This window comes from Triticum urartu, chromosome 1A, assembly GCF_056163025.1.
Source record: "Triticum urartu cultivar PI428250 chromosome 1A, HENAU_Tu73, whole genome shotgun sequence".
Classification (NCBI taxonomy): domain Eukaryota; kingdom Viridiplantae; phylum Streptophyta; class Magnoliopsida; order Poales; family Poaceae; genus Triticum; species Triticum urartu.
In genome coordinates, this window is record NC_141873.1 from 326496434 (window position 1) to 326523697 (window position 27264).

Genomic DNA, 27264 nt, shown 5'->3' on the forward strand with positions numbered 1-27264 from the left:
TGTAAATATAAAACATATGACAAATTGGCAATTACTTTATAATATCTGAATTTTATTACATTTTCAGATTCCTATTTCACTGGGCATTAACCTAATTTAAATATATCTTCAAAGTACTTTAAATCTGGCTGGACATTTCGGTATTAAAAATAGTTTGGAACCCACAGAAATATGCGAAATTGGCCCTGGCCAACCAAAAAAAAACGACTGCAATAAATTGCATAAGAAGTTGCCATGAGCTATATATAAATTATTAAAAAAAGAGGGAGTGGTCTGACTTGTGGGCCTATTTAGTTGACGCGTATGCAAGATTTTTTTAGTTATTATATATGTCAACAAACGATTCTAGCAGACGTAACTGTTGGATGTCAATCCAACGGCCGTCGTGTTTCTTCAATCTCTAATTTTCTTGCTCCAGCCGCCAAAGTAGTGCCAGCGGGACCGCCTACTCCCGCCTCCCGTGGCCGGCTGTGCTGCCGCGCAGGCCTCAGCGCCCCTACTACTCCCACCGCTAGCCAGGGCATCCCTCTACTCACCCAGACCCCATGTTATTTTGCAGCGACGGCAGCCTCACACCGCAGCCGAACCGGTGAACGCTCGTACTCCTCTCCGCGTGGGCATCCACTTCCGCGTCTTCCCCGGCTCCGCGTTGTCCCCTTCCTATGCCTCGCCGTCGTCCACCGCCGTGGTGCTCTCGGCACGGCATGGTCAATGTGGTCAACGACTGACTTCCATCGGAAGAGTACTGTACGTGGAGAGGCTGACAGCTGGGTCCACGGCAGCCGCAAGGAAGTGCCTCCTTATTACGCGGAAAATAATTATTCCTCCACCTGACAGCGGGGACCCACCGAACGGGCCACCAGTATTTTGCGAAAAAAATCATTTCCCCCTGACTGCTGGGACCCACCGGACGGGCCACCGTATTTCGCGAAAAAAATGTTCCCCCCGCTGTCAGCTCGGACCCATCGGAAGTGCCTCCTTATTATGCACAAAAAATGAATACTCCCCCGGCTAGCTGGGACCCACCTTGGTGGGAGGCTGACTTGTGGGCCGACTAAGTTGACGGGGACGAAGGGCTTTGTCAACTTAGTCAATATGAACAATTCTAGCTCCAGTGACCATACGATGTCCATCCAACGGCCGTAGTGCTTCTTCAACCTCTGGTCTTCTTGCTCCAGCCGCCCAAAGCAGCGCCGGTCGTGCCGCGTGCTCCTGCCTCCTATGGCCGGTTGTGCTGCCGCGGAGGCCTCACCTCCCCCTACTATTCCCACCGCTGGCCAGGCCCTGCGGCAACGACAGCCTCACACCGCAGCCGAACCAGTGAACCCTCGTACTCCTCTCCGCGTGGGCTTCCACTATCGTGTCTTCCCCGGCTCCGCGTCGTCCCCTTCCTAGGCCTCACCGTTGTCCACCGCCGTGGTGCTCTCGGCGCGGCGTGGTCAATGTGGTCAACGACCGACTTCCATCAGAAGAGTACTGTGTGTGGAGACGCTGACAGCTGGGTCCACGGACGCAGCAAGGAAGTGCCTCCTTATTGTGCGCAAAATAATTATTCCTCCACCTGACAGCGAGGACCCACCGGACGGGCCACTGTATTTCGTGAAAAAAACATTTGCCCCTGACTGCTGGGACCCACCAGCTACATCTTCGCATGCAAGGATGTGTCTGACAGTCGGGACCCACCTGGTCAAAGCATACGTAGCGTTGTCATTCCGGACGCGAACGTGTACGTACACATATACTGGTCGATGTAGAGGCGCGCACATGTCGTAGTAGAGGCGCGCACGTAGCATGTACACGTACGTACAACGGCCAGGGTGCAAGAAAGTAAATACGGCCACGTATGTGTACATACAGGCGGGGTCTCGAACGCCTACTCGCGCATACGTACGGCCAGGGCTCGTGTACATGGTTGGGTCGGAATGGAGAAACAACGTCGTCGTCGTGTTCATGGGGAGGCAACGGAATGCGTCGTGTTCATGGGGAGGCAACGGAATGCTCGTGTTCATGGGGAGGCAACGGAATGCGTCAAGTTCATCGGGAGGGCTTGGACGGAACAGGCGATGGAAACGAGGCCTAGCGTACCGCAGAACGAAGGAAACGGCCTTGTGTTTGACCGGCCACGTTCGAAACGGGATCCTGTTCATCGGGAGGGGTCTGGCGTACCGCAAAACGGTGGAAACGGACCTCTTGCGGTCAAAACGGGGGTCCTGTTGATCTGGAGGGGTGTGGCGTACCGCAAAACGGACGAAACGGACTTGTGTTGGAGCGCTACGGTCGAAACGGGGGTCCTGTTCATCGGGAGGGGTGTGGTGTACCGCAAAACGGGACTCCACGAGATACTGTTCATCTCCATCATCGACCCCCTCCAGCCTCCATGAGCTACTATTCATCCACCGTCGACCTCCTCCAGCCTCCACCTGCGACTGTTCATCCACGGGCTCCTGTTCATCCAGCCTCCACCGCGTGCTACTCCACCGGCTACTGTTCAACCAGCCCTCTCCATAGGCTCATGTTCAACCACCCCTCCACAGGCTACTGTTCATCCTGCCCTCCACCATCTACTGTTCATCCTGCCCTCCACGGGGTGGTCCTGTTCATCCAGCCCTCCACGAGGTCCTGTTCAGCCAGCCCCAACCGGCTCGATCGATCGGGGTCCTGTTCATCCAGAGGCAACACCACGGGGTCCTATTCATCCACCCCCACCGGGAACTGTTCATCCAACCCCCCCCCCCCCCCCCCGCAACGCTCATTGTTCATCCAGAGGCAGCATCGATTGGCTTCAGTTAGCAGCAGTAGCGAAGGAATCGCTCGATCGGGTTCAGTTAATAGCCATCGATCGATCGCTTGGGTTCAGTAACGCGTAGCCTGCAGTGCAATCGCTCGGGTTCAGTTAGAGCCCAACGCCTCGCTCGGGTTCAGTTAGAGCCAACGCCTCGCACACACGCGCGTACGTGTACGAGAGAAGCGCGCATCGCTCGGCCCCCGACCTCCCACCGTAACCGGGAACTCCCCGAAATTTTCCTCGCCCTCGCTTCTACCACAGTTTTTTCCGTCATGGACGGCCCAAAGAATGTCATGCAGCTGCGTCTCCGGCCCGCCCAGGATGACAAGCCCATTTTCTATCATGAATTTTTGTCATAGAAGTAGGAGCCCACCACATCTATGATGATACCGGGTTTTGTCAAAATTATCGTCATAGAAGTGTCATATGTATGACAGAAAAAAAAGTTCGTTCGGCCCAAAATGTCACGGATGTGTCTTTTTTTGTAGTGTCACTAGGGCCCGAGTGCCATGATTTCAGATCTGAACCTATTATGTTTTCATGAATATATGTGAGTTCCTGATCCTATCTTGCAAGTCTATAGTCACCTATTATGTGTTATGATCCGTTAACCCCGAAGTGACAATTATCGGGATACTTACCGGTGATGACCGTAGTTTGAGGAGTTCATGTATTCACTAAGTGTTAATGCTTTGGTCTCGTACTCTATTAAAAGGAGGCCTTAATATCCCTTAGTTTCCAATAGGAGCCCACTGCCACGGGAGGGTAGGACAAAAGATGCCATGCAAGTTCTTTTCCATAAGCACGTATGACTATATTTAGAATACATGCCTACATTACATTGATGAATTGGAGCTAGTTCTGTGTCACCCTATGTTATAACTGTTGTATGAGGAATCGCATCCGACATAATTATCCATCACTGATCCAATGCCTATGAGCTTTTTCACATATTGATCTCCGCTTAGTTATTTTTCCGTTGCTACTGTTACAATCACTACAAAACCAATACGGTTACTTTTTCCACCGTTACCGCTACTATCATATTACTTTGCTACTAAATACTTTGTTGCAGATATTAAGTCTTTCAGGTGCGGTTGAATTGACAACTCAACTGTTAATACTTGAGAATATTCTTTGGCTCCCCTTGTGTTGAATCAATAAATTTGGGTTGAATACTCTACCCTCGAAAACTGGTGCGATCCCCTATACTTGTGGGTTATCAAGACTATTTTCTGGCACCGTTGCCGGGGAGCATAGCTCTATTCTTTGAGTCACTTGGGATTTATATCTGTTGATCACTATGAAGAACTTGAAAGATGAAAGAACCAAGATTTTTCCCTCAACTACGAGGGGAGGTAAGGAACTGCCATCTAGCTCTGCACTTGATTCACCTTCTGTTTTGAGTAAACTTGTGGCACCTACTCCTGGTATTTATTCTGATATGTCGCATGTTATTGATGATGCCACTTCTGCTTTGCATGATACTTATGATGAAACTACTTCTATGCTTGATAATATTGTGCCATTAGGTGAATTTCTTGATGAAAAACTTGCTAGGGTTAGAGAGAATGAAATTATTGAAACTGATAATATTGATGAAAGTGATGATGAAGATTCTCCCCCTAGATATGAATTGCCTGTTGTTCCTGAGGGTTATGTTATGGATGCAGAAACTGCTAGAGACTTTTTAGCTTGCAATGATAGATATGATCTTAAGAAACTGTTAGCTAAGCTGAAAGAAAAATCTTTGAATTCTAGAATGAAGAATGACCCTGCTTTTGCTACTTCACCTATCTGTATTTCCGATAAGGATTATGATTTCTCTATCGACCCTGAGTTAATTACTTTGGTTGAATCCGATCATTTTTATGGTTATGAATCTGAAACTGTTGTGGCACATCTTACTATATTAAATGATATAGCCACCCTGTTCACTAATGATGAGAAAACTCGCTATTACATTATCCTTAAGTTATTTCCATTCTCATTGAAGGGTGATGCTAAAATATGGTTTAATTCTCTTGATCCTGGTTGTGTGAGTAGTCCCCAGGATATGATTTATTACTTCTATGCTAAATATTTCCCCGCTCATAAGAAACAAGCTGCCTTAAGGGAAATATATAATTTTGTGCAAATTGAAGAAGAGAGTCTCTCACAAGCTTGGGGGAGGCTTCTCTGATTACTTAATGCTTTGCCTGATCATCCTCTCAAGAAAAATGAAATACTTGATATCTTTTATAATGGACTAACCGATGCTTCCAGAGACCACCCGGATAGTTGTGTTGGTTGTGTTTTCAGGTAAAGAACTGTTGATCAAGCTGAATTGCTATTGAATAATATGTTGAGTGATGAAAATGATTGGACACTTCCTGAACCAAATCCTAAGCCAACTCCGAAGAAAAGGAGTATTCTATTTCTTAGTCCTGAAGATATGCAGGAGGCAAAGAAATCTATGAAACAAAAGGGTATTAAAGCTGAAGATGTTAAGAATTTACCACCTATTGAAGAAATACATGGTCTTGATAACACGACACAGGTAGTAAAGGTAAATTCTCTCTATAGATTTGATAAATGTGAAATCCCGTCTACTAAAGTTGCTAGCCAATGCTTGGATGAGTTTGATGACTTTATGGTTAAACAAGAAAACTTCAATGCTTATGTTGGTAGACAATTGAAACATAATGCTTATATGATTGAACACTTGAGTGATTATATGTCCAGAGTTAAAGGAGAACTTAAACTTATTAGTAAACACGCTTCTATGGTTACCACTCAAGTAGAACAAGTACTTAAAGCTCAGAATGATTTTCTCAATGAATTAAACAATAAGAAAAATTATAATGTTGTTAGAGTTATGACTAGAGGGGTAAAATGACTCAGGACCTTTATATCCTGAGGGCCAGCCTTAGAGAATGGAGCAAGATTCTCAGAGAACTATTGTTGATGCCCCTAGTTCTTCTAAGAGGAAGAAAAAGGAAAATGATAGGACTTTGCATGATTCTAGTGAACCTGTTGTTGACATACCTGAGAATCCCAGTGCTATTTCTATTTCCGATGCTGGAACACAATCTGGTAATGAACATGAACCTAGTTATAATGTTAATAATGATGTTCATATTGATGCTCTACCTAGCAATAACAATGATGTAGAGATTGAACCTGTTGTTGATCTTGATAACCCACAATCAAAGAATCAACGTTATGATAAGAGAGACTTTGTTGCTAGGAAGCACGGTAAAGAAAGAGAACCATGGGTTCAGAAACCCATGCCTTTTCCTCCTAAACCATCCAAGAAAAAGGATGATGAAGATTTTGAGCGCTTTGCTGAAATGATTAGACCTCTCTTTTTGCGTATGCGTTTGACTGATATGCTTAAAATGAATCTGTATGCTAAGTACATGAAAGATATAGTCACAAATAAAAGAAAGATACCGCAAGCTGAAATTTCCACCATGCTTGCTAATTATATTTTTAAGGGTGGAATACCAAAGAAACTTGGAGATCCAGGAGTACCAACTATACCATGCTCCATTAAAAGAAACTATGTTAAAACTGCTTTATGTGATCTTGGAGCCGGTGTTAGTGTTATGTCTCTCTCTTTATATCGTAGACTTGATCTGAATAAGTTGACACCTACTAAAATATCTTTGCAAATGGTTGATAAATCAACTACTATACCTGCCGGTATTTGTGAGGATGTGCCTGTTGTGGTTGCAAACGTTACTATTTTAACGAACTTTGTTGTTCTTGATATTCCCGAGGACGATAGCATGTCTATTATTCTTGGTAGACCCTTTTTGAATACTGCAGGGCTGTTATTGATTGCAACAAAGACAATGTCATTTTTCATGTTAATGGTAATGAGCATACGGTACACTTTCCGAGGAAACAACCTCAAGTCCACAGTATTAATTCTATTGGAAAAACTTCAACGATTACTATTGGAGGTTTTGAATTTCCTCTTCCTACTGTCAAGAAAAATATGATATTCTTATTGTTGGGGACATGCATATCCCTGTTGAGGTAACCTAGTGTTATTCGAAAATTCTCCGGTTTCATGTTATTCGAAAAGAGTTTGTTAACAAGACTTGATCAACCTTGTTAGTGGATTCCTTTTGATGAGCATGAGATGGATGAAGTTAGAAAGCACAACTCTCTGTACCCTCTGTTTACTTTCCATTATTTAGATTAAATAAAACAAAAATAGTATTTTATGTGTGTTTTCTGAATTACCCTTGCAATGAAAAAATACCCCGAAAATAAAAGTTCTCCAAATCTCCTAAAAATTTAATATGATTTTTTCTAGAATATTTAAGAATTATTGGCACTGAGAACACACCAGGGGATCCACCATGTGCCCACGAGGGTGGAGGGCGCGCCCACCCCCCTGGGGCGCGCCGCCCTGCCTCGTGGACCCCACGTGGGCCCCTCCACTTATTCTTGCACCCACACACTTCGTCTTCATCCAGAAAAAATCCTCCACCAGCTCAAACCCAAGTTCTAGCTCATCTTGCTGAATTGTTCTTTGGTATGTGATTCCTCCAATGGTCCAATTAGTTTTTGTTCTAGTGCTTTATTTATTGCAAATTTTCGCTGCTTAGGTGACCCTGTTCTTGAGCTTGCATGTCAAATTTATGTGGTCAAAAGTAGTTTTATTGCATGATATGGCCTCTAGGCACTTGTAGTAGTAGTTGCTATCAATCTTGTTGAGTTTGGTTCACTTTTATTTTGAGTTACTAAAAATTTCAGAAATTTTTTAGAGGAAGAAATATGTTTAGGAAAATGTACCAAGGCGGGTCCTCAAGGAAGAAGGCACCTAGGCTCGCGATACGTGAGCCAGACTATGAACTACCAAGAGAAGCTCAAGTGTGGCCTTGTGAATGGACGTTAGAGGAGTTTATGATCCGTGCAGGCATCAAGGAAGAATTTGACGCGTATGTGCGTAACGCTGATCTTGACGGCTTCGTGTCAGATAAGTGCCCGCAATACCGCTACCTAACTGATTTGTTTGTGAGAAGGTTTAAATTTGCATCATCGCGCAATTCTCACACTGTTTTATGATCTTTATGATGAATCATATACCATGGACCTAGAAGATTTTAATACTGCTTGTAAACTCCCGCACTGGGGCAATGTTAGTGAACCTCGCAAATCTGAATATAAAGACTTTCTTGCTAGTATTACTGTGGGGGAATCTAGGGAAATCACACAAGCTACCATAGGGAGCATTCATTTTCCTTCCATACATTTTTTTGCTCTCTTCGTGGGTAGATGCATTAATGGTAAAGATGAGGCTTGTCACATGTGCGTTCCAGATCCCGGTGTCCTCAAGAGTGGGGTATTGGGTGATAAACAATATAACTTGGGGGCTATTGTTGCACGTAGGTTGCATCTTAATAGTTTAAGTGGAGACTTGTTTGGTGGAATTTATGCAACTCGTGTAGCTAATTTTCTTGAGATACCCATACATAAGAATGATATGGAATTGCCTCCTGCTTATCTAGATTATAATGCTATGGTTCGTCATCAGTTTGTTGAGAGGAATGAATAGTTCCTCCAGTACCGACTAATCTTTGACAGACAGCGCACCGTCCATGTTGCTCTCCCTGCTCCTGCTTTCTTTGACTTCCACACAAAAGGGAGATATGTTATAATCAGGGAGGAGGTGAACGAGTACGAGAGGAGGACGGAGGTAGCTCGCCTCCCTGCTGCAGCCCGTGAGGTAATAGCCGTTGCATTACAGTACGACCCCAGCTACAACCTCGGACATCTGCCAGGCCAGCCGTGGCCATAGACCAACTTAGGCCAAAAGCCTAAGCTTGGGGGAGTACGTATCTCTCACCGACATTACATTCATGTTCACACACTCATGCCAGTTGTCGGTGCTCATAGTTTTTCATTGTATTATCCGTGCTAGTTTAATTTCTTTTTAAGCCTTCTTCTTGTGTGTTTGAAAAACCTTAATAAAAACCAAAAAAAATAGTTATAGCTTTTAGCTAGTTTACTTCCCATGCCTGTAGTAGTAGTAATTAAAAGAAAACCAAAAAAGATTTCTCGTTCTTCTTTTGCTTGTTGGGAGCTTTCCCTTGTAAATAGTTTTGTTTCTTTTCTTTGGGGGTCGAGAGGAGAAGACCATGATGAAAATGTTGAGTGGCTCTCATATGCATTATTGTTGATCTAACAAAGAGCCCGTATTACCTTGTCTTCTCCTGTGTATTAAATGCTTGCAGATTCCAGCTTAGTCCAATGCACGTGCACTATTATTATTATTATCCACACCGTTCGGTCGTGCAAGTGAAAGGCAATAATGACGATTTATGATGAACTGATTGAGATGAGAAAAGCTAGTATGAACTCGACCTATCTTGTTTTTGTAAATATGATTAGTTCATTGTTCCTGCTTCAGCCTATTATGAATGAAACATGTTTGCAATGACAATTAGAGATTATAGTTGCTCATGCCATGCTTAATTAGCTAGGAGTTTATAATGGTTTACCTTGTGTGCCAACATGCTATTAAAATGGTTGTGATGTGGTATGATAGGGTGGTATCCTCCTCTGAACAATTCGAGTGGCTTGACTTGGCACAAGTTCGCGCATGTAGTTGAAACAAAATCAACATAGCCTCCACGATATTTATGTTCATGGTGAATTATACCCTACTCATGCTTGCATTCAGTGTTGATTAATTTTAATGCATGTTCATGACTGTTGTCGCTCTCTAGCTGGTCGCTTCCCAGTCTCTTTCTAGACTTCACTTGTACTAAGCGGGAATACTGCTTGTGCATCCACTTCCATAAACCCTAAAAGTTATTCCATATGAGCCCACCATACCTTTCTATATGTGGTATCTACCTGCCGTCCCAAGTAAATTTGTATCTGCCAAACACTAAACCTTCAAATGAAATTATGTTTTGTATGCTCGAATAGCTCATGTACCAACTAGGGTTGTTTGTATCTTCCATGCTAGGAGAGTTATTCTCAAGAGGAGTGGACTCCGCTCCTCACTCACGAGAAAATGGATGGTAACCGGGATGCCCAGTCCCATGCTCTAACCAAATCAAAATAATTGCAAACAAAACTCCCCCAGGATTGTTGTTAGTTGGAGGCACCCGTTGTTTCGGACAAGCCATGGATTGATGTTTGTTGGTGGTAGGGGAGTATAAACTTTACCATTCTGTTTGGGAACCGCCTATAATATGTGTAGCATGGAAGATATCGAGATCTCTCGGTTGTTATGTTGACAATGAAAGTATACCACTCAAAATATCATTAATCTCTATTTCAAAATCGAGCTCTGGCACCTCTACAAATCCATGCTTCCCTCTGCGAAGGGCATATCTATTTACTTTTATGTTGAGTCATCATCCTCTTATTAAAAAGCACTAGTTGGGGAGCACCGCTGTCATTTGCATGTATTACTATTAGTTTACATTGAGTATGACTGTGACTGGATCTCTTTTACCATGAATTACAATGTTTAGTCAGTCCTTGAACTTGAAAGGTGCTCTGCATTTATGTTTTGCGGTCTCAGAAGGGCTAGCGAGATACCATCTTGTTATATCATATTATGATTGTTTTGACAAAGTGTTGTCATCCAAGATTTATTATTATTGCTCGCTAGTTGATTATGCCATTGATATGATTAAACATGAGACCTAAATGTTATTGTGAATATGCTTAGTTCGTAATATTTGCTGAAATCTTGAATGCTGGCTTTACATATTTACAACAACAAGATCAGACAGAGTTTGTAAAAGTTTTTCTTTATCACTTTCAGTTTGTCAACTGAATTGCTTGAGGACAAGCAAAGGTTTAAGCTTGGGGGAGTTGATACATCTCCATCGTGTCTACTTTTCCAAACACTTTTGACCTTGTTTTGGACTCTAACTTGCATGATTTGAATGGAACTAACCCGGACTAACGTTGTTTTCAGTAGAATTGCCATGGTGTTATTTTTGTGCAGAAATAAAAGTTCTCGGAATGACCTGAAACTTCACGGAGAATATTTTTGGAATATATAAAAAATACTGGCGAAAGAATCAAGACCAGGGGGCCCACACCCTGTCCACGAGGGTGGGGGTGCGCCTACCCCCTGGGCACGCCCCCTGCCTCGTGGACCCCTGATGCTCCACCGACCTCAACTCCAACTCTATATATTCACGTTTAGGGAGAAAAACAGAGAGAAGGATTCATCACCTTTTACGATACGGAGCCGCCGCCAAGCCCTAGTCTCTCTCGGGAGGGCTGATCTGGAGTCCATTCGGGGCTCTGGAGAGGGGAATCTGTCGCCATCATCATCATCAACCTTCCTCCATCACCAATTTCATGATGCTCACCGCCGTGCATGAGTAATTCCATCGTAGGCTTGCTGAACGGTGATGGGTTGGATGAGATTTATCATGTAATCTAGTTAGTTTTGTTAGGGTTTGATCCCTAGTATCCATTATGTTCTGAGATTGATGTTGCTATGACTTTGCTATGCTTAATGCTTGTCACTAGGGCCCGAGTGCCATGATTTCAGATCTGAACCTATTATGTTTTCATCAATATATGAGAGTTCTTGATCCTATCTTGCAAGTCTATAGTCACCTACTATGTGTTATGATCCGGCAACCCCAAAGTGACAATAGTCGGGACCACTCCCGGTGATGACCGTAGTTTGAGGAGTTCATGTATTCACTATGTGTTAATGCTTTGGTCCGGTACTCTATTTAAAGGAGGCCTTAATATCCCTTAGTTTCCATTAGGACCCTGCTGCCACGGGAGGGTAGGACAAAAGATGTCATGCAAGTTCTTTTCCATAAGCACGTATGACTATATTCAGAATACATGCCTACATTGCATTGATGAACTGGAGCCAGTTCTGTGTCACCCTATACTATAACTATTGCATGAGGAATTGCATCCGACATAATTATCCATCACTGATCCAATGCCTACGAGCTTTTCACATATTGATCTCCGCTTAGTTACTTTTCCGTTGCTACTATTACAATCACTACAAAACCAATACTGTTACTTTTGCACCGTTACCGCTACTATCATATTACTTTGCTACTAAATACTTTGATTTGGATATTAAGTCTTTTAGGTGCGGTTGAATTGACAACTCAACTGTTAATACTTGAGAATATTCTTTGGCTCCCCTTGTGTCGAATCAATAAATTTGGGTAGAATAGTCTACCCTCGAAAACTGTTGCGATCCCCTATACTTGTGGGTTATCACGCGCCTATAGGGGGCCCATTAAGGCCCACTACTTTCCCGTATGGCCCATTAAGGCCCACTACTTCCCCCAGCGAATTACCGTAACTCTGTAGTACTCCGAAAAAACACCGAATCACTCGGAACCTTTCCGATGTTCGAATATAGCCTTCCAATATATCAATCTTTATGTCTCGACCATATAGAGACTCCTCGTCATGTCCGTGATCTCATCCGGGACTCCGAACAACCTTCGGTACATCAAATCACATAACTCATAATGCAAATCATCATCGAACATTAAGCGTGCGGACCCTACGGGTTCGAGAACTGTGTAGACATGACCGAGACACATCTCCGATCAATAACCAATAGAGGAACCTGGATGCTCATATTGGCTCCTACATATTCTATGAAGATATTTATCGGTCAAATCGCATAACAACATACATTGTTCCCTTTGTCACTGGTATGTTACTTGCCCGAGATTTGATTGTCGGTATCATCATACCTAGTTCAATCTCGTTACCGGCAAGTCTCTTTACTCGTTCCGTAATGCAACATCCCGCAACTAACTCATTAGTCACATTGCCTGCAAGGCTTATAGTGATGTGCATTATCGAGAGGGCCCAGAGATACCTCTCCGACAATCGGAGTGACAAATCTTAATCTCGATCTATGCCAACTCAACAAACACGATCAGAGACAATTGTAGAGCATCTTTACAATCACCCAGTTACGTTGTGATGTTTGATAGCACACTAAGTGTTCCTCCGGTATTCAAGAGTTGCATAATCTCATAGTCATAGGAACATGTATAAGTCATGAAGAAAGAAATAGCAATAAACTAAACGATCATAGTGCTAAGCTAACGGGTGGATCTAGTCCATCACATCATTCTCTAATGATGTGATCTCGTTCATCAAATGACAACACAAGTCCATGGCTAGGAAACTTAACCATCTTTGATTAACGAGCTAGTCATGTAGAGGCATACTAGGGACACTCTGTTTGTCTATGTATTCACACATGTACTAAGTTTCTGGTTAATACAATTCTAGCATGAATAATATACATTTATCATGATATAAGGAAATATAAATAACAACTTTATTATTGCCTCTAGGGCATATTTCCTTCATTACCTGAAGGGGGAAAGGCTATTCAGAATAAACGGATCTTCAAGAAGAAGACGGACGCGGACGGTAATGTCACCGTCTATAAAGCTCGACTTGTGGAAAAGGGGTTTTCACAAGTTCAAGGAGTTGACTACGATGAGACTTTCTCACCCATAGCGATGCTTAAGTCCGTCAGAATAATGTTGGCAATAATTGCATTTTTAGATTATGAAATCTAGCAGATGGATGTCAAAACAGCGTTCCTTAACGGTTTCCTTAAGGAAGAGTTGTATATGATGAAACCGGAAGGTTTTGTCGATCCAGAGAATGCTGACAAAGTGTGAAGACTCCAGTGATCCGTTTACAGACTAGTGCAAGCATCTTGGAGTTGGAATCTTTGCTTTGATGAGGTGATCAAAGTGTTTGGGTTTATACAAGTTTTTGGAGAATCTTGTATTTAAAAGAAAGTGAGTGGGAGCTCTATAGCGTTTCCAATATTATATGTGGATGACATATTGCTGATTGGAAACAATATAGATCTTTTGGAAAACGTGAAGGAATATTTGAACAAGAGTTTTCAATAAAGGACCTAGGAGAAGCTGCTTTCATATTGGGCATCAAGATCTATAGAGATACATCGAGACACTTAATAGGACTTTCAAAAAGCACATACCTTGATAAGATTTTGAAGAAGCTCAAAATGGATCAGTCCAAGAAGGGGTTCTTGCCTATTTTGCAAGGTGTGAAGTTGAGTCAGACTCAATGCCCAACGACTACAGAGGATAGAGAAAATATGAGTGTCATCCCCTATGCTTCTACCATAGGCTCTATCATGTATGCGATGCTGGGCACAAGATTGGATGTCAGCCTTGCCATAAGTATGGCCTGAAGGTTTCAAAGTAATTCAGGAGTGGATCACTGGACAGCGGTGACGAATATCCTTAAGTACCTGAAAAGGACTAAGGAAATGTTTCTCGTTTATGGAGGTGATCAAGAGCTCATCATAAAGGGTTACATCGATGCAAGCTTTGACACTGATACAGATGACTCTAAGTCTCAAACCGGATACATATATACTCTAAATGGAGGAGCGTTAACCTGGTGCAGTTCCAAGCAAAGCGTGGTAGCTGATTCTACATGCGAAGCGGAGTACATAGTTGCCTCAGAGGCAACAAAGAAGGTGCATGGATGAAGCAGTTCATGACAGATCTTGGAGTTGTGCCCAATGCACTGGACCCGATGACTCTGTTCTGTGACAACACTGGTGCCATTGCTCTAGCCAAGGAACCAAGGTTTCACAAGAGGACCAAACACATAAAGCGACGCTTCAATTCCATCCGCGATTACATCAAATTTGCAAAGTGCATACGGACCTGAATGTTGCAGATCCGTTGACTAAACCTCTTCCACAGGAAAAGCACGATCAACACCAGAACTCTATGGGTGTTAGATTCATTACCATGTAATGCTAGATTGTTGACTCTAGTGCAAGTGGGAGACTGTTGAAAATATGCCCTAGAGGCAATAATAAAGTGGTTATTATTATATTTCCTTGTTCATGATAACCGTTTATTATCCATGCTATAATTGTATTGACCGGAAACTCAAATACATCTGTGGATACATAGACAACAACACGTCCCTAGTAAGCCTCTATCGGACTAGCTCGTGGATCAAAGATGGTTATGGTTTCCTAGCCATAGACATGAGTTGTCATTTCATAACGACATCACATCATTAGGAGAATGATGTGATGAACAAGACCCAAACTATGAACATAACATATGATTGTATCAAGTTTATTACTATCATTTTTCTACATGTCAAGTATATGTTCCTATGACCATGAGATCATGCAACTCACTGACACCGGAGGAGTGCCTTGTGTGTACCAAACATCGAAACGTAACTAGGTGACTATAAAGGTGCTCTACAGGTATCTCCGAGGGTGTCTGTTGACTTGGCAGGGATCAAGACTGGGATTTGTCACTTCGTATGACGGAGAGGTATCTCAGGGCCCACTCGATAATACAACTTCACAATAAGCTTGCAAGAAATGTGACCAATGAGTTAGTCACAGGATATTGTATTATGGAACGAGTAAAGAGACTTGTCGGTAACTATATTGAACTAGGTATGGAGATACCGACGATCGAATCTCGGGCAAGTAACATACTGATGGACAAAGGGAACTGCATACGGGATTAGCTGAATCCTTGACACCGAGGTTCGACCGATAAGATCTTCATAAAATTGTAGGAACCAATATGGGCATCCAGGTCCCGCTATTGGTCATTGACCGTAGAGGTGTCTCGGTCATGTCTGCATAGTTCTCGAACCCACATGGGTCTAGACACTTAATGTTTGGTGATGATATAAGTATAGTTGAGTCATTATGGTGGTCAGCGAAGGTTGTTCGGAGTCCTAGATGAGATCCCGGACGTGACGAGGAACTCCAGAATGGTCTGGAGGTGAAGATCGATATATTGGACGAAGGGTATTGGAGTCCGGAATTGCTCTGGGGGTACCGGGTGATGACAAGCATCACCGAAAGGGGTTTCGAGGGGCCCCGACAAGTGTTGGGGGCCCCATGGGCCAAGGGGAGGGGGCAAACCAGCCCACTAATGGGATGAGCGCCCCCCTCACCCCATCTCATGTAACCAGGAGGGTTGGGGGAGTTTCCCTAGGGCTTCCCACCTCCCGGCTTGGGGGGCAAGTCACCCTAGGGAAGATCCCATCTGCCCTGGCTGCCGCCCCCCTAGGGGAAACCCTATGGGAGCCCACCCTGTTGGAAATATGCCCTAGAGGCAATAATGAAAGTATTATTATTATATTTCTTTGTTCATGATAATTGTCTTTATTCATGCTATAACTGTATTATCCGGAAATCGTAATACACGTGTGAATACATAGACCATAATATGTCCCTAGTAAGCCTCTAGTTGACTAGCTCGTTGATCAACAGATAGTCATGATTTCCTGGCTATGGACATTGGATGTCATTGATAACGGGATCATATCATTAGGAGAATGATGTGATGGACAAGACCCAATCCTAAGCATAGCACAAAGATCGTGTAGTTCGTTTGCTAGAGCTTTTCCAATGTCAAGTATCTTTTCCTTTGACCATGAGATCGTGTAACTCCCGGATACTGTAGGAGTGCTTTGGGTGTATCAAACGTCACAACGTAACTGGGTGACTATAAAGGTGCATTACAGGTATCTCCGAAAGTGTCTGTTGGGTTGACACGGATCGAGACTAGGATTTGTCACTCCATATAAACGGAGAGGTATCACTGGGCCCACTCGGTAGTGCATCATCATTATGAGCTCAAGATGACCAAGTGGTTGATCACAGGATCATGCATTACGGTACGAGTAAAGTGACTTGCCGGTAACGAGATTGAACAAGGTATTGGGATACCGACGATCGAGTCTCGGGCAAGTAACATACCGATTGACAAAGGGAATTGTATACGGGGTTGATTAATCCTCGACATCGTGGTTCATCCGATGAGATCATCGTGGAGCATGTGGGAGCCATCATGGTTATCCAGATCCCGCTGTTGGTTATTGATCGAAGAGTCGTCTCGGTCATGTCTGCTTGTCTCCCGAACCCGTAGGGTCTACACACTTAAGGTTCGGTGACGCTAGGGTTATGAAGATATGTATATGCAGTAATCCGAATGTTGTTTGGAGTCCCGGATGAGATCCCGGACGTCACGAGGAGTTCCGGAATGGTCCGGAGGTAAAGAATTATATATAGGAAGTGCTGTTTCGGCCATCGGGACAAGTTTCGGGGTTATCGGTATTGTACCAGGACCACCGGAGGGGTCCCGGGGGCCCACCGGGTGGGGCCACCTGTCCCGGGGGGCCACATGGGCTGTAGGGGGTGCGCCTTGGCCTATATGGGCCAAGGGCACTAGCCCTACTAGGCCCATGCGCCTAGGGTTTCCACCACGGAGGAGTCCAAGTGGTGGAAGGCACCCCGAGGTGCCTTGGGGGGGAAGGAAACCCTCCCCTGGCCGCCGCACCTAGGAGATTGGATCTCCTAGGCTGCGCACCACCCCCCCTTGGCCCTCCTATATATAGTTGAGGAGAGGGAGGACTTCATACCTCAGCCTTTGGTGCTTCCTCTCTCCCCGTTACGTCTCTCTCTCGTAGTATAGGCGAAGCCCTGCTACTGTGACACCCTGCATCCACCACCACGCCGTCGTGTTGCTGGATCTTCATCAACCTCTCTTCCCCCCTTGCTGGATCAAGAAAGGAGGAGACGTCATCCGTTCTGTACGTGTGTTGAACGCGGAGGCACCGTCCGTTCGGTGCTAAGATCATCGGTGATTTGAATCACGTCGTGTTCGACTACATCATCCCCATTCTTTGAACGCTTCCGCTCGCGATCTACAAGGTACGTAGATGCATCTAATCACTCGTTGCTAGATGAACTCCTAGATGGATCTTGGTGAAACCGTAGGAAAATTTTTGTTTTCTGCAACGTTCCCCAACAGTGGTATCAGAGCCAGGTTTATGCGTAGTTCTCTTGCACGAGTAGAACACAAAGTAGTTGTGGGCGTTGATTTTGTTCAATATGCTTGCCGTTACTAGTCTTATCTTGATTCGGCGGCATCGTGGGATGAAGTGGCCCGGACCGACCTTACACGTACTCTTACGTGAGACAGGTTCCACCGACTGACATGCACTAGTTGCATAAGGTGGCTAGCGGGTGTCTGTCTCTCCTACTTTAGTCGGATCAGATTCGATGAAAAGGGTCCTTATGAAGGGTAAATAGCAATTGGCATATCACGTTGTGGTCATTGCGTAGGTAAGAAACGTTCTTGCTAGAAACCCATAGCAGCCACGTAAAACATGCAAACAACAATTAGAGGACGTCTAACTTGTTTTTGCAGGGTATGCTATGTGATGTGATATGGCCAAAAGGATGTGATGAATGATATATGTGATGTATGAGATTGATCATGTTCTTGTACAAGGAATCACGACTTATATGTCGATGAGTATGACGATCTACAAGGATGATCATGGAGCCCCAAGATGGAGATCAAAGGAGCTGTGTGATATTGGCCATACCATGTCACTATTATTATTTGATTACATGTGATGTTTATCATGTTTTGCATCTTGTTTACTTAAAACGACGGTAGTAAATAAGATGATCCCTTACAACAATTTAAGAAGTGTTCTCCCCTAAATGTGCACCGTTGCTACAGTTCGTCGCTTCGAAGCATCACGTGTTAATCGGGTGTGATAGATCCTTTCGTTCACATACAACGGGTGTAAGACAGTTTTACACAGCAAAAACACTTAGGGTCAACTTGACGAGCCTAGCATGTACAGACATGGCCTCGGAACACAGAGACCGAAAGTTCGAACATGAGTCGTATGGAAGATACGATCAACATGGAGATGTTCACCGACAATGACTAGTCCGTCTCACGTGTTAATCGGACACGGCTTAGTCGACTTGGATCGTGTAACACTTAGATGACTAGAGGGATGTCTAATCTGAGTGGGAGTTCATTAATAATTTGATTAGATGAACTTAATTATCATGAACTTAGTCTAAAATATTTACAATATGTCCTGTAGATCAAATGGCCAACGTTGTATTCAATTTCAACGCGTTCCTAGAGAAAACCAAGCTGAAAGACGATGGCAGCAACTATACGGACTGGGTCCGGAACCTGAGGATCATCCTCATAGCTGCCAAGAAAGATTATGTCCTACAAGCACCGCTAGGTGATCCACCCGTCCCACAAAACCAAGACGCTATGAACGCTTGGCAGACACGTACTGATGACTACTCCCTCGTTCAGTGCGGCATGCTTTACAGCTTAGAACCGGGGCTCCAAAAGCGTTTTGAGAGACATGGAGCATATGAGATGTTCGAAGAGCTAAAAATGGTTTTTCAAGCTCATGCCCGGATCGAGAGATATGAAGTCTCCGATAAGTTCTTTAGCTGTAAGATGGAGGAAAATAGTTCTGTTAGTGAGCACATACTCACTATGTCTGGGTTACATAACCGCTTGACTCAGCTGGGAGTTAATCTCCCGGATGACGCGGTCATTGACAGAATCCTCCAGTCGCTTCCACCAAGCTACAAGAGCTTTGTGATGAACTTCAATATGCAGGGGATGGTAAAGACCATTCCTGAAGTATTTGCTATGCTGAAATCAGCAGAGGTAGAAGTCAAGAAGGAACATCAAGTGTTGATGGTCAATAAAACCACTAAGTTCAAGAAAGGCAAGGGTAAAAAGAACTTCAAGAAGGACGGCAAGGAGGTTGCCGCACCCGGCAAGCAAGCTGCCGGGAAGAAGCCAAAGAATGGACCCAAGCCTGAGATAGAGTGCTTTTATTGCAAAGGGAAGGGTCACTGGAAGCGGAACTGCCCCAAATACTTAGCGGATAAGAAGGCCGGCAACACCTAAGGTATATTTGATATACATGTGATTGATGTGTACCTTACCAGTACTCGTAGTAACTCCTAGGTATTTGATACCGGTGCCATTGCTCATATTTGTAACTCACCGCAGGAGCTGCGGAATAAACGAAAACTGGAGAAGGACGAGGTGACGATGCGCGTCGGGAATGGTTCCAAGGTCGATGTGATCGCCGTCGGCACGCTACCTCTACATTTACCTACAGGATTAGTTATAAACCTCAATAATTGTTATTTAGTGCCATGTCTGAGCATGAACATTGTATCAGGATCTCGTTTAATACGAGATGGCTACTCATTTAAATCCGAGAATAATGGTTGTTCTATTTATATGAGAGATATGTTTTATGGTCATGCTCCGATAGTCAATGGTTTATTCTTATTGAATCTCGAGCGTATTACTACACATATTCATAGTGTGAATACCAAAAGATGTAAAGTTGATAATGATAGTCCCACATACTTGTGGCACTGCCGCCTTGGTCACATAGGTGTCAAACGCATGAAGAAGCTCCATGCAGATGGACTTTTAGAGTCTCTTGATTATGAATCATTTGACACGTGCGAACCATGCCTCATGGGAAAAATGACCAAGACTCCGTTCTCAGGAACAATGGAGCGACCAACCAACTTATTGGAAATCATACATACTGATGTGTGCGATCCAATGAGTGTTGAGGCTCGCGGTGGCTATCGTTATGTTCTCACCCTCACTGATGACTTGAGTAGATATGGGTATATCTACTTAATGAAACACAAGTCTGAAACCTTTGAAAAGTTCAAGGAATTTCAGAGTGAGGTTGAAAATCCACGTGACAGGAAAATCAAGTTTCTACGATCAGATCGTGGAGGAGAATACTTGAGTCACGAATTTGGCACACACTTAAGAAAATGTGGAATAGTTTCACAACTCACGCCGCCTGGAACACCTCAGCGTAACGGTGTGTCCGAACGTCGTAATCGCACTCTATTAGATATGGTGCGATCTATGATGTCTCTTACCGATTTACCGCTATCTTTTTGGGGCTATGCTTTAGAGACTGCTGCATTCACTTTAAATAGGGCTCCGTCGAAATCCGTTGAGACGACACCGTATGAATTATGGTTTGGGAAGAAACCTAAGCTGTCGTTTCTAAAAGTTTGGGGATGCGATGCTTATGTCAAGAAACTTCAACCTGAAAAGCTCGAACCCAAGTCGGAAAAATGCGTCTTCATAGGATACCCTAAAGAAACTGCTGGGTATACCTTCTACGTCAGATCCGAAGGCAAGATCTTTATTGCCAGGAATGGATCCTTTCTAGAGAAAGAGTTTCTCTCGAAAGAAGTAAGTGGGAGGAAAGTAGAACTTGATGAAGTATTGCCTCTTGAACCGGTAAATGGCGCAACTCAAGAAAATGTTCCTGAGGTGCCTGCACCGACTAGAGAGGAAGTTATTGATGATGATCAAGATACTTCTGATCAAGCTCCTACTGAAATTCCAAGGTCCACAAGGACACGTTCCGCACCAGAGTGGTACGGCAACCCTGTCTTGGAAATCATGTTGTTAGACAACGGTGAACCTTCGAACTATGAAGAGGCGATGGCGGGACCGGATTCCGACAAATGGCTAGAAGCCATGAAATCCGAGATAGGATCCATGTATGAAAACGAAGTATGGACTTTGACTGACTTGCCCGTTGAACGGCGAGCCATAGAAAATAAATGGATCTTTAAGAAGAAGACAGACGCGGATGGTAATGTGACCATCTATAAAGCTCGGCTTGTCGCTAAGGGTTATCGACAAGTTCAAGGGGTTGACTACGATGAGACTTTCTCACCGGTAGCGAAGCTGAAGTCCGTCCGAATCATGTTAGCAATTGCCGCATTCTATGATTATGAAATATGGCAAATGGACGTTAAAACGGCATTCCTTAATGGTTTCCTTAAGGAAGAGTTGTATATGATGCAGCCGGAAGGTTTTGTCGATCCTAAGAATGCTGACAAGGTGTGCAAGCTCCAACGCTCGATTTATGGGCTGGTGCAAGCATCTCGGAGTTGGAACATTCGCTTTGATGAGATGATCAAAGAGTTTGGGTTTACGCAGACTTATGGAGAAGCCTGCGTTTACAAGAAAGTGAGTGGGAGCTCTGTAGCATTTCTCATACTATATGTAGATGACATACTTTTGATGGGAAATGATATAGAACTCTTGGACAGCATCAAGGCCTACTTGAATAAGAGTTTTTCAATGAAGGACCTTGGAGAAGCTGCTTATATATTAGGCATCAAGATCTATAGAGATAGATCAAGACGCCTCATAGGTCTTTCACAAAGCACATACCTTGATAAGATTTTGAAGAAGTTCAAAATGGATCAGTCCAAGAAAGGGTTCTTGCCTGTTTTGCAAGGAGTGAGATTGAGTTCAGCTCAATGCCCGACCACGGCAGAAGAGATAGAAGAGATGAGTATCATCCCCTATGCCTCAGCCATAGGTTCTATTATGTATGCCATGCTGTGTACCAGACCTGATGTAAACCTTGCCGTAAGTTTGGTAGGAAGGTACCAAAGTAATCCCGGCAAGGAACACTGGACAGCGGTCAAGAATATCCTGAAGTACCTGAAAAGGACAAAGGACATGTTTCTCGTTTATGGAGGTGACGAAGAGCTCGTCGTAAAGGGTTACGTCGACGCTAGCTTCGACACAGATCTGGATGACTCTAAGTCACAAACCGGATACGTGTATATGTTGAATGGTGGAGCAGTGAGCTGGTGCAGCTGCAAACAGAGCGTCGTGGCGGGATCTACATGTGAAGCGGAGTACATGGCAGCCTCGGAGGCAGCACATGAAGCTATATGGGTGAAGGAGTTCATCACCGACCTAGGAGTCATACCCAATGCGTCGGGGCCAATCAAACTCTTTTGTGACAACACTGGAGCTATTGCACTCGCCAAGGAGCCCAGGTTTCACAAGAAGACAAGGCACATCAAGCGTCGCTTCAACTCCATTCGTGAAAATGTTCAAAATGGAGACATAGAGATTTGTAAAGTACATACGGACCTGAATGTAGCGGATCCGTTGACTAAACCTCTCCCTAGGGCAAAACATGATCAACACCAGAATTCCATGGGTGTTCGATTCATCATAATGTAACTAGATTATTGACTCTAGTGCAAGTGGGAAACTGTTGGAAATATGCCCTAGAGGCAATAATAAAAGTATTATTATTATATTTCTTTGTTCATGATAATTGTCTTTATTCATGCTATAACTGTATTATCCGGAAATCGTAATACACGTGTGAATACATAGACCATAATATGTCCCTAGTAAGCCTCTAGTTGACTAGCTCGTTGATCAACAGATAGTCATGATTTCCTGGCTATGGACATTGGATGTCATTGATAACGGGATCACATCATTAGGAGAATGATGTGATGGACAAGACCCAATCCTAAGCATAGCACAAAGATCGTGTAGTTCGTTTGCTAGAGCTTTTCCAATGTCAAGTATCTTTTCCTTTGACCATGAGATCGTGTAACTCCCGGATACCGTAGGAGTGCTTTGGGTGTATCAAACGTCACAACGTAACTGGGTGACTATAAAGGTGCATTACAGGTATCTCCGAAAGTGTCTGTTGGGTTGACACGGATCGAGACTGGGATTTGTCACTCCATATAAACGAAGAGGTATCACTGGGCCCACTCGGTAGTGCATCATCATTATGAGCTCAAGGTGACCAAGTGGTTGATCACGGGATCATGCATTACGGTACGAGTAAAGTGACTTGCCGGTAACGAGATTGAACAAGGTATTGGGATACCGACGATCGAGTCTCGGGCAAGTAACATACCGATTGACAAAGGGAATTGTATACGGGGTTGATTAATCCTCGACATCGTGGTTCATCCGATGAGATCATCGTGGAGCATGTGGGAGCCATCATGGGTATCCAGATCCCGCTGTTGGTTATTGATCGAAGAGTCGTCTCGGTCATGTCTGCTTGTCTCCCGAACCCGTAGGGTCTACACACTTAAGGTTCGGTGACGTTAGGGTTATGAAGATATGTATATGCAGTAATCCGAATGTTGTTCGGAGTCCCGGATGAGATCCCGTACGTCACGAGGAGTTCCGGAATGGTCCGGAGGTAAAGAATTATATATAGGAAGTGCTGTTTCGGCCATCGGGACAAGTTTCGGGGTTATCGGTATTGTACCGGGACCACCGGAGGGGTCCCGGGGGCCCACCGGGTGGGGCCACCTGTCTCGGGGGGCCACATGGGCTGTAGGGGGTGCGCCTTGGCCTATATGGTCCAAGGGCACCAGCCCTACTAGGCCCATGCGCCTAGGGTTTCCACCACGGAGGAGTCCAAGTGGTGGAAGGCACCCCGAGGTGCCTTGGGGGGGAGGGAAACCCTCCCCTGGCCGCCGCACCTAGGAGATTGGATCTCCTAGGCTGCGCACCCCCCCCTTGGCCCTCCTATATATAGTTGAGGAGAGGGAGGACTTCATACCTCAGCCTTTGGTGCTTCCTCTCTCCCCGTTACGTCTCTCTCTCGTAGTATAGGCGAAGCCCTGCTACTGTGACACCCTGCATCCACCACCACGCCGTCGTGTTGCTGGATCTTCATCAACCTCTCTTCCCCCCTTGCTGGATCAAGAAAGGAGGAGACATCATCCGTTCTGTATGTGTGTTGAACGCGGAGGCACCGTCCGTTCGGTGCTAAGATCATCGGTGATTTGAATCACGTCGTGTTCGACTACATCATCCCCGTTCTTTGAACGCTTCCGCTCGCGATCTACAAGGTACGTAGATGCATCTAATCACTCGTTGCTAGATGAACTCCTAGATGGATCTTGGTGAAACCGTAGGAAAATTTTTGTTTTCTGCAACGTTCCCCAACACACCCCTCCTCCCTTCCCCTATATATAGAGAGGTAGAGAGAGGGCAGCCGCACCCCAAAAGAGCACATCTCCATGCCACGGCACTGCCTCTCCTCTCCCTCGCATCCCTCTTCCTCTCTGTAGTGCTTAGCAAAGCTCTGCTGAGATTCCTCCACCACCACCGCCACCACGTGTCGGAGGACTCGAGCTTCTACTTCACCATCGCTCGATGGATCGACGAGGTGAAGGCATCATCAAGCGATACGTGTGTTGAACGCGGAGGTGTCGTCCGTTCGGCACTTGGATCGGGAGTTCGTGGGACGGGTCGTGATTGGATCACGAAGACGTTCGACTACATCAACCACGTTTCTTAATGCTTCCGCTTAGCGATCTACAAGGGTATGTGGATGCAATCTCTCCTATCGTAGATGTTCATCTCCTAGATTGATCTTGATGAGCGTAGCAAAATTTTTGTTTCCCATGCAATGTTCCCCAACACCTACCCCCTGGGCACGCCCCCTAGCTTGTGGATCCCACGAAGCTCCACCGACCTCAACTCCAACTCCATATATTCACGTTTGGGGAGAAAAAAGTCAGAGAGAAGGATTCATCGCATTTTACGATACGGAGTTTCGCTGCCGCAAGCCTCTATAGCCACGAAAAATCAATCGGGAGCCCGTTCTGGCACCCTGCCGGAGGGGTAAACCATCACCGATGGCCATCTTCATCGTCTCGGCAGTCTCCATGACGAGGAGGGAGTAGTTCACCCTCGGGGCTGAGGGTACGTACCAGTAGCTATGTGTTTGATCTCTCTCGCGCGTTCTTGATTTGGCACGATCTTGATGTACCGCGAGCTTTGTTATTATAGTTGGATCATATGGTGTTTCTCCCCCTCTACCTTCTTGTGATGAATTGAGTTTTACCTTTGAGGTTACAATATTATCGGGTTGAATACTTCTATGGATTTGAGAACACTTGATGTATGTCTTGCGTGGGATACCGTGGTGACAATGGGGTATTCTATTGATTCACTTGATGTATGTTTTGGCACTCAACTCATGGATTCCCGAGGTGACATTGGGGTAATCTATGCATAAGGGTTGATGCATGTTTTCAGCCTTGTTTCTCTGGTAGAAATCTTGGGGCACTCTTTGTGGTTCTTTGGGTTGGATTGAATATTATGAATCTGAACTTGTTTGATGCATGTCGTATAATTGACCCAAGGATACTTGTGGTGACATTGGAGTATCTAGGTGACATTAGGGTTGATTGATGTGTATCATATGGTGTTATTTTACTATGAACTCTAGGGTTGTTTGTGACACTTATAGAAATAACTCAATGGATTGATCGAAAAGAATAACTTTGAGGTGGTTTCGTACCCTACAAGCAATTTCATCTTATGTTCTCCGGTGTGACTTTGGTGTGACTTTGTCGCGCATTGAGGGATTCCCATATGATCTAATTATGCTCTCATTGTTGAGAGAACTTGAGAACTTGCACTATTGAAAGTATGAACCCTAGGCCTTGTTTCCAAGCATTGCAATACCGTTTTTGCAAACTTTTACTACTAGTTACCTTGCTGTTTTTATATTGTAAGATTACAAAAACCTATATCTACCATCCATATTGCACTTGTATCACCATCTCTTCGCCGAACTAGTGCACCTATACAATTTACCATTGTATTGGGTGTGTTGGGGACACAAGAGACTCTTTGTTATTTGGTTGCAGGGTTGTTTGAGAGAGACCATCTTCATCCTACGCCTCCCACGGATTGACAAACCTTAGGTCATCCACTTGAGGGAAATTTGCTATTGTCCTACAAAACTCCGCGCTTGGAGGCCCAACACGAGTCTACAAGAAGAAGGTTGCACAGTAGACATCAAGCTCTTTTTCTGTGCCGTTGACGGGGATCATAGCTCTATTCTCTGAGTCACTTGGGATTTATATATATTGATCACTATGAGGAATTTGAAAGAACAAAGAACCAATATTTTTCCCTCTACTATGAGGGGGGGTAAGGAACTGCCATCTAGCTCTGCACTTGATTCACCGTTTGTTTTAAGTAAGCTTGCAACACCTACACCTGCTATTGATACCGATATGTCGCATGTTATTTATGATGTCGCTTCTGTTATGCATGATGCTTGTGATGATACTACTTCTTTGCTTGATAATACTGTGCCACTAGGTGAATTTCTTGATGAACAACTTGCTAGGGTTAGAGAAGATGAAAATTACTGAAACTAATGATATTATTGAAACTGAAGATTATGATTCTACCCCTAGATATGAATTGCATGTTGTACCTGAGGGTTATATTATGGATGAGGAAACTACTAGAGACTTCTTTGCTTGCAATGATAGAGATGATCTTAAGAAACTGAGAGCTAAGCTGAAAGAAAAGCCTTTGAATGCTAGAATGCAATATGATCCTAAGTTTGCTACTTCACATATCTTTGTTACCGATAAGGATTATGAATTCTCTGTCGATCCTGAGTTAATTACTTTGCTTGAATCTGATCCTTTCTATGGTTATGAATCTGAAACTGTTGTGGCACATCTTACTAAATTGAATGATATAGCCACCCTATTTTCTCATGAGGAAAAAAATCGCTATTACGATATTCTTAAATTGTTTCCTTTCTCATTAAAGGGTGATGCTAAAGTATGGTTTAATTCTCTTGCTCCAGGTTGTGTGCGTAGTCCCTAGGATATGATCTATTACTTATCTGAAAAATATTTCCCTGCTCATAAGAACAAGCTGCTTTAAAGGAAATATTTAACTTTGTGCAAATTGAAGAAGAGAGTCCCCGACAAGCTTGGGGGAGGC